The 11857-nt window shown below is 37.5% G+C and overlaps 2 long non-coding RNA genes across 3 annotated transcripts; both read left to right on the forward strand.

The window, feature by feature from the left end:
* The first annotated feature begins 21 nt into the window (after window positions 1-21).
* LOC133973122 (uncharacterized) lies at window positions 22-4278 on the forward strand. 2 transcript variants are annotated; one of them, XR_009924530.1, is made up of 3 exons: window positions 22-497; window positions 2840-2916; window positions 3944-4278. It is a non-coding gene; the product is annotated as an uncharacterized LOC133973122 (long non-coding RNA). The 2 variants fall into 2 exon arrangements; XR_009924531.1 differs by lacking the exon at window positions 3944-4278 and adding an exon at window positions 3122-3452.
* A 735-nt stretch (window positions 4279-5013) lies between these two features.
* On the forward strand, window positions 5014-10478 carry LOC133973148 (uncharacterized). Its single transcript, XR_009924535.1, has 2 exons — window positions 5014-5122; window positions 10188-10478. It is a non-coding gene; the product is annotated as an uncharacterized LOC133973148 (long non-coding RNA).
* The last annotated feature ends 1379 nt before the right edge of the window (window positions 10479-11857 follow it).

Below are 11857 nucleotides of genomic sequence, written 5' to 3' on the forward strand. Positions count from 1 at the left end.
AAGTGTGTGTTTGTGTGTGTGTGTGTGTGTGTGTGTGTGTGTGTGTGTGTGTGTGTGTTCTGGTAATCATCACGCGATGGGGACCGTTGACTGTTTACACAGTCACGTCATGGGGACCGGTTGCGCTTTGGGGACCAAAATCCCGGTCCCCATGAGGATAACCCTTTTAAATGACTACTAGAGCTACTCTGAAGGTGCCCGTGAAGTTTTAAGCATTGGCCCATACGACATGTTTTTTGGTGAGTGTGAGTGTGTGAGCATTGCTCATTGGTGGCCCTACTGTTTCTAGTTAGTACTGCACCCACTGCTTCACACACACACATCTTCCAAATATGGTTGGGTGCCACCCACTTCCTTGTCCCCATTAGGAATGATTCAAGCAGCGAGGACATTTTCAGCATCAAGAGGTAGCTATCAACAGTAAAAGAAGATTATTTGCTGGAGAAACTAGCTAAGAAGATAAGAACATGTGCAGAGGAGCAAAAGTAAAGCATAAGGTAAGCACAGTTGTATCTTAAATAATTATAAGCAGTGTTGAATCCTCAAATTGCATGTATTACTTGTACCTAGCTAGCATGATTAATAGCTCTGATTAGCTACAAAGGCTAAGTGTAAGACCTCAAACGTTTTACTGCATTTCTATTACTACTTGCATGCATGATGCATATGTGTAGGAGTTTATGTAAACTGAAGGAGACAATCAAGTTAAGCATTTCTGAGTTTTGAGTCTCATTTTGTTATGATGAACTTAAGATCAATATAAGCCCTGTTAAGCTATATTTAGTATGTTTAAGTTAATTAATAGAGAACATTATAGAGCACAGGTTTTGACCATAGTCAGACAATTCAAATTACAGCTGTTCTCATTTTACACAGTACCATTATACAGAATAATTTAAGTCTGACTGTAGCTTCCGCTGAGGGGCTTTAAATTTTAAACAACAGAGGAAGTGTAACCTGGCTGCTCTGGATAACCTCTATTTGGAAGCTGGTTATGAACCGGCCCTTTTAACTTATTTTCTTATTTAACATGGGCAGGTTCATGTGGAAGAGGCAGAGCAGGTTATTAAAGAAACATGGTCAGAGGCATAAATCTGGAATTAAATGATGGAAGATTAAATCTAAAACCTGCAGTTAAGTTAAATTAGCTACAATCACAAATGACAAGTCACTAATATGATAAAATGTCTAGAATAGAAAAGTAGAGCAGTAGGTTATTAACATCAGGCAAATAAACAGGTAAAAGCTGAGAAATTTTACTGTGAATATTACTTTTTTTGCAGATAGAAAGTTAAAGTGTTTGTACAGCTAAAGCAGGGGAGAGAGAAGTTCTTGTGTGATGAGGTCAATGTAATTGAAAGGTGTATTTGTATTCATAAGGCGGTGGTGTAGTGGCAGAAACTTGGACTGTGGGCAGAGAAGGTCTCTGGTTCGTCTCTGGTTCGACTCCACAGAGAGACAACCAAAGACGAACCTGGATTGATCTGTCCAAAAATCCAAGAGTCTCCCTGCCCTGTCTAGTGCCCCTGAGCAAGGCACCTTACTCCCCCAACATCTGCTCCCCGAGCGCCGTACATGGTCGCTCACTGCTCTGTGTGTCCTGCACCAGATGGGTCAAAAGCAGAGATTAAATTTCCCTTCCTTCATGAGTGTGCCTTTGCATGTCTGTGCATGTGTTTGAGACAAATAAATGCATCTTAATCTTAATCTTAATAATATTGAATAGTCTATGGATAATTCTTTCATGGTTTTCATTTAACCCACTTCTGTTCTGTGTTGCCCTGGTGGATAAGAGAAAAGGTGTCAACACTACCAGTTATTATGTGGGAATAACACCACATTTGTTGAATTTAAATGAAGTTAAAATAGTGAATCATCTATTTCCCGTATAAAATCACAACAGAAAATAGCTGCTGCTTTGTTTTTCTTCTTACTTTACTCTCTTTAAGTTGCTTTTAAACATGCACTGCAATCTGGATGATACCAAGAGACTATCCAGATAGGGGCAGTTTGTAAAAACGCAAACTCTCCGGATAATCCAGAGTTTCTTCTGTCACCCCCCCAGTAAAAACTCTGCAGATTGTCCGAATAAGCCATTGAGAAAATACAGTAGGAGATTATCCGGAGGATTCAGAGCCGGCGAGTAGGCAAATTCATAGTGTTTTTAACAGCTCACACGTGAGACTGGGATAATAAAAATATCTCAGCATGAAAAATCTCCCTGTTGACTCTTTGTTGATAATGAGGACATATTCAAATGCTTTTAACATTGGTGTAAATGCAAAACTAAATACAATTACATTCTTTTGCCATCATCTTTGATGTGCTGTAAAAAAAAAATACTATGCTCTCTGATACTGAATTTGTCATCATGTCATGCCTCTGGCTTGTTCTACCCAGGCGCCTCCTCCTGTCTGAATTCTCCTGCTGTGTTCTTTATATGTGAAAGCCAAACTCCTTCATAATTATTCAGACATAATCATCTCTCATTTAAGGTGTTTTCAGGCATGACCTGCAGGTAAAATCTAAAGAATTGGCTTTAGATTTGACCCGGTTTAGCTTTCACACATGCACAAGACAGATATACGGTGCATATATGTTTGTAGATGTGTATAGTTTATGCAACAACGCACAGGAGTATGCATCATCCTGTAGGCAGGAACGTTACTCATGACAGAGAGTGAAGGAGAATGTTTCTGTAGTTGAATTTTGCAAGAAAAACAATCCTCATGAGGTTTTAGGCAACAACAACAATTTGTAGTACCACAAAATCTTACTAAGCAAACAAATCAAACAATTATTTTAAAGTAAACACATTTGTTTTAATCTTTTCCTTCAGAAATGCCACCACGGATCAGCAATTCAACATGATACACATCTGCAAATTAGAGGTCCAGTATATTTATGCAGCAAAAGGTAAGGTGGTATCTGCTGTAAATAATCAATAAATAATTATCATTTAAAATCAAAAAAAAAGCTCCAGAGTACATTTAATAGGGACTAGAATGCTGCAGTGGTCAGTTTTGGTTTGTTTTGTAGTATATATTAGCATAAACTCATTGTCAAGGAATAGAATTAATGGATCCTCCTGTTTTATTGAAAATGTTTTTATTGTTTGCAGGATGTGGTATATTTGCAAAGGGTACAATTTGCAAAGGAGACTTTGTTATATATAGGGGGGAGGTCTAGAGGCGGTGGTCTATCGGCAGAAACTTGGACTATGGGCAGAGAAGGTCTCTGGTTCGTCTCTGGTTCGACTCCACGGAGAAACAACAATAGATGAACCTGGATTGATCTGTCCAAAAATCCAAGAGTTTCCCTACCCTGTCTAGTGCCCCTGAGCAAGGCACATTACTCCCCCAACATCTGCTCCCCGAGCGCCGTACATGGTCGCTCACTGCTCTGTGTATCCTGCACCAGATGGGTCAAAAGCAGAGATTAAATTTCCCTACCTGCATGAGTGCGCCTTTGCACGGGGAGAGCGTGGCCTAGGGGATAGAGCGGGTGCTCTGCAACAAGAAGGTCGCCGGTTCGAATCCTACTCTATCCCATCTGCATGCCTAAGTGTCCTTGGCAAGATACTGAACCCCTAGATGGCCCCTCATAAAAAATGATGAGTGTTCTTAAAATGTAAGTCGCTTTAGATAAAAGCGTCAGCTAAATGACATGTAATGTAATGTCTGTGCATGTGTTTGGGACTAATAAATGCATCTTAATCTGCATCTGCATTTTAAGGATATAATAAGTGATGCAGAATCCCAGAGAAGGAGAAAACTTTACCACCCCTGATGTGCTGCATTCATGTTTGCCTTCAAGTGGACTTAAGAATTCCTAAACTACACTCCATATACTATTTTAAGTTATACTAAGTGGGGCTCTGGTTTTATTGTGATATATTGTGACATTTGTATTTTTTCTTTTTCAATTTTTCCAATTTCTCAAGTATTGATGCCTTCAGAGAAGATGGCTCAATTGGGTGACAAGTTAATGATGAACACAGACGTCCTTACTCCAAAATGAAAAAAATTGGTGTTAATGGAGAACCCCACCTTTGTTTATTTGCCCTGGATGACATCAAAGAAGGAGAAGAAATCGCCTATAACTATGGAGGTGAAGACTGCCCATGGCAAACACAGGTATGTAGCACAGAACACAGCAAATACAATGAGTCAAGTATCACAACAAATAGTAGAATGAGAAATATGTGGACCTAATTTGGCTGTATTAATATTGTTATAACCATGTACACGTTACATATACAAAAAATACCAGGATTGCCTATCACAACCTGCTTTAAGCTGCTATGTATGAGCGACCACTTTGTGTAGTGAAAATAACAGGAACATGAAATAACAAACAGGAATCTAATTTACAAAAGTTTTAAGAAGCTATTGAAGGTCAGTTTAGATCATTATAGATATTATGTTACTGAACTGAATGATCCTCTATTAACACTGCATCCTAGCAGGGTTGTCTACAAACCTCTGCAAGCAGCCTGAAGCTCTGATTTTGATTTATATGTGAAATAGTGCAGAGTGTCCAAACTTTTCAACTTCCATTGGATGAATGGAAAAGTCATTGATTCACCTGCATTAGCATAGATGATATTAGGATATTATAGGTTTGTCACTTTAGTGAATGCAAACAATAGCATTGGTTCATTAGAGATCTCAATAATGTTTTTACAATGACATACCCAGCAAAACCTTTTGTCGCTTGTGTTTACATCAAAGACTACTGACAGCTCTTGGAGGGCTGTCCCAATTAGATGGGGAAGATTTCAACCTCTGTTTCAAGGGGCAAGAATACCCTCGAAAACAAGGGGTAGGGTTAGGGTAATGGGTTTGGGCATAATTAAAAAGCATTGAAATGCTATCACTTTATATGTTAAAGAATCAGGGTCATTTGCCAAATGTATCCAGTCCTGCTTATGACATGGATGTAATCTCAAAACTTTATCTGAATAGAAATATTAGAATATAAGTAAATATTGGGAACGTTTTACTTTTGTTTACAGACAACCAGCATCACTGTTAACACCATGGAGGAGGATGATTCAGATCCTGTCCACTCAGAGAGTCTGATGGCTTGTGCCTTTGGGCTAAAGACCACACCTGAAGAGGTAAATTCATGTCCATCACTGTTTTATCATTATATGATCACTCTTTGTTCCGAGTTTGTGTAGAAACTGTCTGTGAACAATTAGGTAAAACTTGTACACACAAGGAAATGCAATGTTTTGTGTAAAATGTCCCCACAAAGCATGTGTTAAGTTGTGTGAACGAGAAAGAGCTTCGCTGGTCAGAAGAAGAAACTGTTTCAGAAAAATTTGATAAAACTGGTCCCCACAATGAACTATAATGTAGTGTGCAAAATGTCCCCACAAAGCATGTGTTAAGTTGTGTGAATGAGAAATAACTTTACCGTACAGAAGTTATGTAAATTGGTAAACAATGACATTTAAAGTATGGCATCTTGAAGGTTAGTGGTAGAGGTATATTCATGGTCGATTTCAAACTTCACAGTATTTTCTTTCTTGATAAATTCTCACTCTACATTTTGGAGTCACGTGGTCCCCACAACACACCTTCTGACAGTGTGCAAGTAGTAACTGTTTTTGAAAAGTTAGATAAAACTGGTCCCCACAATGAACTATAATGTTGTGTGTAAAATGTCCCCACAAAGCATGTGTTAAGTTGTGTGAACGAGAAAGAGCTTCGCTGGTCAGAAGAAGAAACTGTTTCAGAAAAATTTGATAAAACTGGTCCCCACAATGAACTATAATGTAGTGTGCAAAATGTCCCCACAAAGCATGTGTTAAGTTGTGTGAATGAGAAATAACTTTACCGTACAGAAGTTATGTAAATTGGTAAACAATGACATTTCAAGTATGGCATCTTGAAGGTTAGTGGTAGAGGTATATTCATGGTCGATTTCAAACTTCACAGTATTTTCTTTCTTGATAAATTCTCACTCTACATTTTGGAGTCACGTGGTCCCCACAACACACCTTCTGACAGTGTGCAAGTAGTAACTGTTTTTGAAAAGTTAGATAAAACTGGTCCCCACAATGAACTATAATGTTGTGTGTAAAATGTCCCCACAAAGCATGTGTTAAGTTGTGTGAACGAGAAAGAGCTTCGCTGGTCAGAAGAAGAAACTGTTTCAGAAAAATTTGATAAAACTGGTCCCCACAATGAACTATAATGTAGTGTGCAAACTGTCCCCACAAAGCATGTGTTAAGTTGTGTGAATGAGAAATAACTTTACCGTACAGAAGTTATGTAAATTGGTAAACAATGACATTTCAAGTATGGCATCTTGAAGGTTAGTGGTAGAGGTATATTCATGGTCGATTTCAAACTTCACAGTATTTTCTTTCTTGATAAATTCTCACTCTACATTTTGGAGTCACGTGGTCCCCACAACACACCTTCTGACAGTGTGCAAGTAGTAACTGTTTTTGAAAAGTTAGATAAAACTGGTCCCCACAATGAACTATAATGTTGTGTGTAAAATGTCCCCACAAAGCATGTGTTAAGTTGTGTGAACGAGAAAGAGCTTCGCTGGTCAGAAGAAGAAACTGTTTCAGAAAAATTTGATAAAACTGGTCCCCACAATGAACTATAATGTAGTGTGCAAACTGTCCCCACAAAGCATGTGTTAAGTTGTGTGAATGAGAAATAACTTTACCGTACAGAAGTTATGTAAATTGGTAAACAATGACATTTCAAGTATGGCATCTTGAAGGTTAGTGGTAGAGGTATATTCATGGTCGATTTCAAACTTCACAGTATTTTCTTTCTTGATAAATTCTCACTCTACATTTTGGAGTCACGTGGTCCCCACAACACACCTTCTGACAGTGTGCAAGTAGTAACTGTTTTTGAAAAGTTAGATAAAACTGGTCCCCACAATGAACTATAATGTTGTGTGTAAAATGTCCCCACAAAGCATGTGTTAAGTTGTGTGAACGAGAAAGAGCTTCGCTGGTCAGAAGAAGAAACTGTTTCAGAAAAATTTGATAAAACTGGTCCCCACAATGAACTATAATGTAGTGTGCAAAATGTCCCCACAAAGCATGTGTTAAGTTGTGTGAATGAGAAATAACTTTACCGTACAGAAGTTATGTAAATTGGTAAACAATGACATTTCAAGTATGGCATCTTGAAGGTTAGAGGTAGAGGTATATTCATGGTCGATTTCAAACTACACAGTATTTTCTTTCTTGATAAATTATCACTCTACATTTTGGAGTCACGTGGTCCCCACAACACACCTTCTGACAGTGTGCAAGTAGTAACTGTTTTTGAAAAGTTAGATAAAACTGGTCCCCACAATGAACTATAATGTTGTGTGTAAAATGTCCCCACAAAGCATGTGTTAAGTTGTGTGAACGAGAAAGAGCTTCGCTGGTCAGAAGAAGAAACTGTTTCAGAAAAATTTGATAAAACTGGTCCCCACAATGAACTATAATGTAGTGTGCAAAATGTCCCCACAAAGCATGTGTTAAGTTGTGTGAATGAGAAATAACTTTACCGTACAGAAGTTATGTAAATTGGTAAACAATGACATTTCAAGTATGGCATCTTGAAGGTTAGAGGTAGAGGTATATTCATGGTCGATTTCAAACTACACAGTATTTTCTTTCTTGATAAATTATCACTCTACATTTTGGAGTCACGTGGTCCCCACAACACACCTTCTGACAGTGTGCAAGTAGTAACTGTTTTTGAAAAGTTAGATAAAACTGGTCCCCACAATGAACTATAATGTTGTGTGTAAAATGTCCCCACAAAGCCTGTTTTAAGTTGTGTGAATGAGAAATAGCTTTACTGGTCAGAAGTTATGTAAATTGGTAAACAATGACATTTCAAGTATGGCATCTTGAAGGTTAGTGGTAGAGGTATATTCAAGGTCGATTTCAAACTTCACAGTATTTTCTTTCTTGATAAATTATCACTCTATATTTTGGAGTCACGTGGTCCCCACAACACACCTTCTGACAGTGTGCAAGTAGTAACTGTTTTTGAAAAGTTAGATAAAACTGGTCCCCACAATGAACTGTAATGTTGTGTGTAAAATGTCCCCACAAAGCATGTGTTAAGTTGTGTGAATGAGAAAGAGCTTCGCTGGTTAGAAGAAGAAACTGTTTTTGAAAAGTTAGATAAAACTGGTCCCCACAATGAACTATAATGTTGTGTGTAAAATGTCCCCACAAAGCATGTGTTAAGTTGTGTGAATGAGAAATAGCTTTACTGGTCAGTAGTTATGTAAATTGGTTATACAATGACATTTCAAGTATGGCATCTTGAAGGTTAGTGGTAGAGGTATATTCATGGTCGATTTCAAACTTCACAGTATTTTCTTTCTTGATAAATTATCACACTACATTTTGTATTCACGTGGTCCCCACAACACACCTTCTGACAGTGTGCAAGTAGTAACTGTTTTTGAAAAGTTAGATAAAACTGGTCCCCACAATGAACTATAATGTTGTGTGTAAAATGTCCCCACAAAGCATGTGGTAAGTTGTGTGAATGAGAAATAGCTTTACTGGTCAGAAGTTATGTAAATTGGTATACAATGACATTTCAAGTATGGCATCTTGAAGGTTAGTGGTAGAGGTATATTCATGGTCGATTTCAAACTTCACAGTATTTTTTTTCTTGATAAATTATCACTCTACATTTTGTATTCACGTGGTCCCCACAACACACCTTCTGACAGTGTGCAAGTAGTAACTGTTTTTGAAAAGTTAGATAAAACTGGTCCCCACGATGAACTCTAATGTTGTGTCTAAAATGTGTGAAACATGTTTTTTCTAGATTGTGAATTCAGAATTAGTTTAGCAGAGCAGACACAACTTTGATCTCAAAAATTCTTGTATGCACTTTTACTAAATTAATTATTACATATGTGCCTTTATTTTCAGATTACAGACTTCAAAAAATGAAACTGAGACTTTTGTACCAAAATTAAGACGGCCTACAATAACTTTCAGTTGCACTTCAATTTTTCAAGTTGCTGCAATTCGATAGTCTTTTTTTTTCAGAACAGTCAAAATATTCTGCATATTATAATATAAACTGCTAAAATAATCAAATTATGACACAAAACTTGCAAAACAGCACAAAGAATAATTTCTCATCTACCTGTTACAGCTCTACATATTTATATTCTTTTCATTCATTTTTTTAGATGAAAGACACAGATCTGGAAGATTCTGAACTATTTGATTCGTCATCAGAGAGTGCAGATGATCACGTACCAGATACCATCTCCGAAAGTGACAGTGACAGTGATGCTTCTGTTCAACTAAACTTTAAGAACACTTTTCTGCCTCTTAATGCTCCTGATAGCTCAATGGGCCCCACTGTCTGCGATTATACAACACCAGACAACATGATTTTGGATGGTCAAAACATTACACCTGAAGCCCCCAGAGCAGTAGAAGAACCCCGGTCAAGTCAGACTATAAAGGACATCGTTAGATAGCAGTCATAAAAAAAAGGCCAGATCAGAGACTGTTGTCGGTGTTGCAAACTTAAGATGTTGCCACCAATACTTTGTCATTTCAGACCTTTGCCGCATAACTGTTGGTGCCCCCATTTAATGTAGTTTTATCTGTATATTCATGCCTGCAATAATCAGATAAAGGGTTGTTTGGCTGATTCTAGAGTATATTAGGTGCTTAAAGTAGGACTCATAACAGTTACAGTTTTAATAGTATAAACATACAAACAACAACTAGTCCCTATACCAAACACCTGTCCTACGTCCTCACAATTCCATAGTTAGTTAGATTAATGAGTGAATCAGTACATTGTATTTATTTATCCAACAGATCCAACATTTTATAAATACAGTTTTTTCTTCATGACAATTTTGAGAAATTAATGTCAGTGAATGTGAGTCCATGTCATTGATCAGAATGAACAGTTTATTTGTTAATATAACACAGCATGTTCAGCTTATAAGAAAATGGCATCAAAATCCTCTTTCCCACTGACAATTTCGGTCAGAATGCACATATCAGTGTTTTCTTGGCAGAGTAATTGTATATTTTAGTTTTCTTATACTGTAGAAGTTAGTTTATACTTTATAGAACTTGTAACTTTGGATTATAACTCTTACACACTTTGGAGTCCTTGTATTTACAAATGTGTTTTTCCGACCACTTAAAGGTACAACTGCCCAAAAGAAGAAAACACCCTGGAAGGAGACAGACGTGAAGGCAGTGGAAAGGCACATGAATCGATTCATCACATCTTGTATTGCTCCAGCAAAGTTTGACTGTGAGAAGTGTAAAAGGGCTGATCCAGAAGCTCTTAAGGACCGGAGCTGGCAGAATGTGAAATTCTACATATATAAACGCATTACAGCCAACAAGAGGAAATTAAGTAAATAATGGGAAGATTACAACCAGTAAGCGGTTGCTATGTGGTTGTCTGAAATTAAAAATATCTTACAAATTTGACTGAATAAGAATTATTCTTTGTAGGGATATAGATAGCCCGTCACGGTTTGATAAGTTTATATTCACTTCAACCACATTACACTAATAGTCCTATCAAATTCTGCTTCATTGTAAGGCGGAGTTCATGAACAGCAAGATTTTCTGTACAAAGTAATGCTTTGCATCCCTATCACCATTTACAGGTATCATGTTATATCTCTACATTTTCTATCAACAACTTTTGTTCTTTTTGGCTAGACTTTATTAGTTTTAAACAAACAGCTCTAACAAATGTAATAATGGAAGGACTTACGGTATCAGTAATAATGTATATAAAAATGCTTTTTGAAGCATGGTCCCCATTAGTCTTATAACAAGTTGTGTGAGTCATGCAAATGATATGTAAATGAGGTCCCCATCAGCCATACCTACCCGTTTTTTCTAAGGTCCCCATTTTGCACAGTCAAAACACTACTTCATGAATTTAGATATTTTAAGGTGTGTATGTACTAACTGATTTTTTCTTAGTGTCCCTGATTTTTTTCATACTTCCACAACCTCTAGAAAGGGTGGTCCCCACAGGTTATGATAAAAAGTGCACGCCCCGCAAACCATGGAAACCAGTATGTGTGTGTGTGTGTGTGTGTGTGTGTGTGTGTGCCTCCTGCAGACGTGTCACAGCACCACATTGTGTGTATGTGAATAATATTTAAACATGTCTACACACTGTGTCGACCAGATGAGAAAAGACATGGCAGCTCGACAAGATGTACAAATAGCTGGCTATAGGTGAGCTGTGTGCACCATAAACACACACACACACACACACACACACACACACACACACACACACTCACACAAACACAACTCGGCTTTTCAGGACTTTTTGTCTTGTGCCTGTAGCTAGAGAAATACTGGACCTGCACACACACATTATGATCAATTTATGATATTATCGTGTATTTACCATTAAGTCTATTTTATACAAGTATTATAACTATTTTCTGAAAGCATTTAATTCCAATTTCAAAGGGTTAAACAGTTTTTGCATGTTTTCAGTTATGTGTGTGTCTGTTGATGAAACTCTTGTGCGTCCAGCTGCTCTCACACTGATGAGTAGAGTTGAATTGAATTAAATAGACTGTGAGCAGTTCGGTCAATCATCTGTCTTTTATTCACCAACATATTAATGATTTCATTTTTGCTGAAAACTAAATCTAAATCCCCCTCTGCTTCTTGTGTTGTTCACTTAAATCTGTCTGGTATCTCTTTATCCCCCATTCAACCACATCGCTCTTTATTCCTCTGTCTCTAGCTCGCTGGGCCTGTGTCCTGCCTCCATAAACACACAACTCCCACTTTGAAGAGGATGATAACAACACACACCTCCTCCGCCCT

The sequence above is a fragment of the Platichthys flesus genome, chromosome 18, assembly GCF_949316205.1.
Source record: "Platichthys flesus chromosome 18, fPlaFle2.1, whole genome shotgun sequence".
NCBI lineage: Eukaryota > Metazoa > Chordata > Actinopteri > Pleuronectiformes > Pleuronectidae > Platichthys > Platichthys flesus.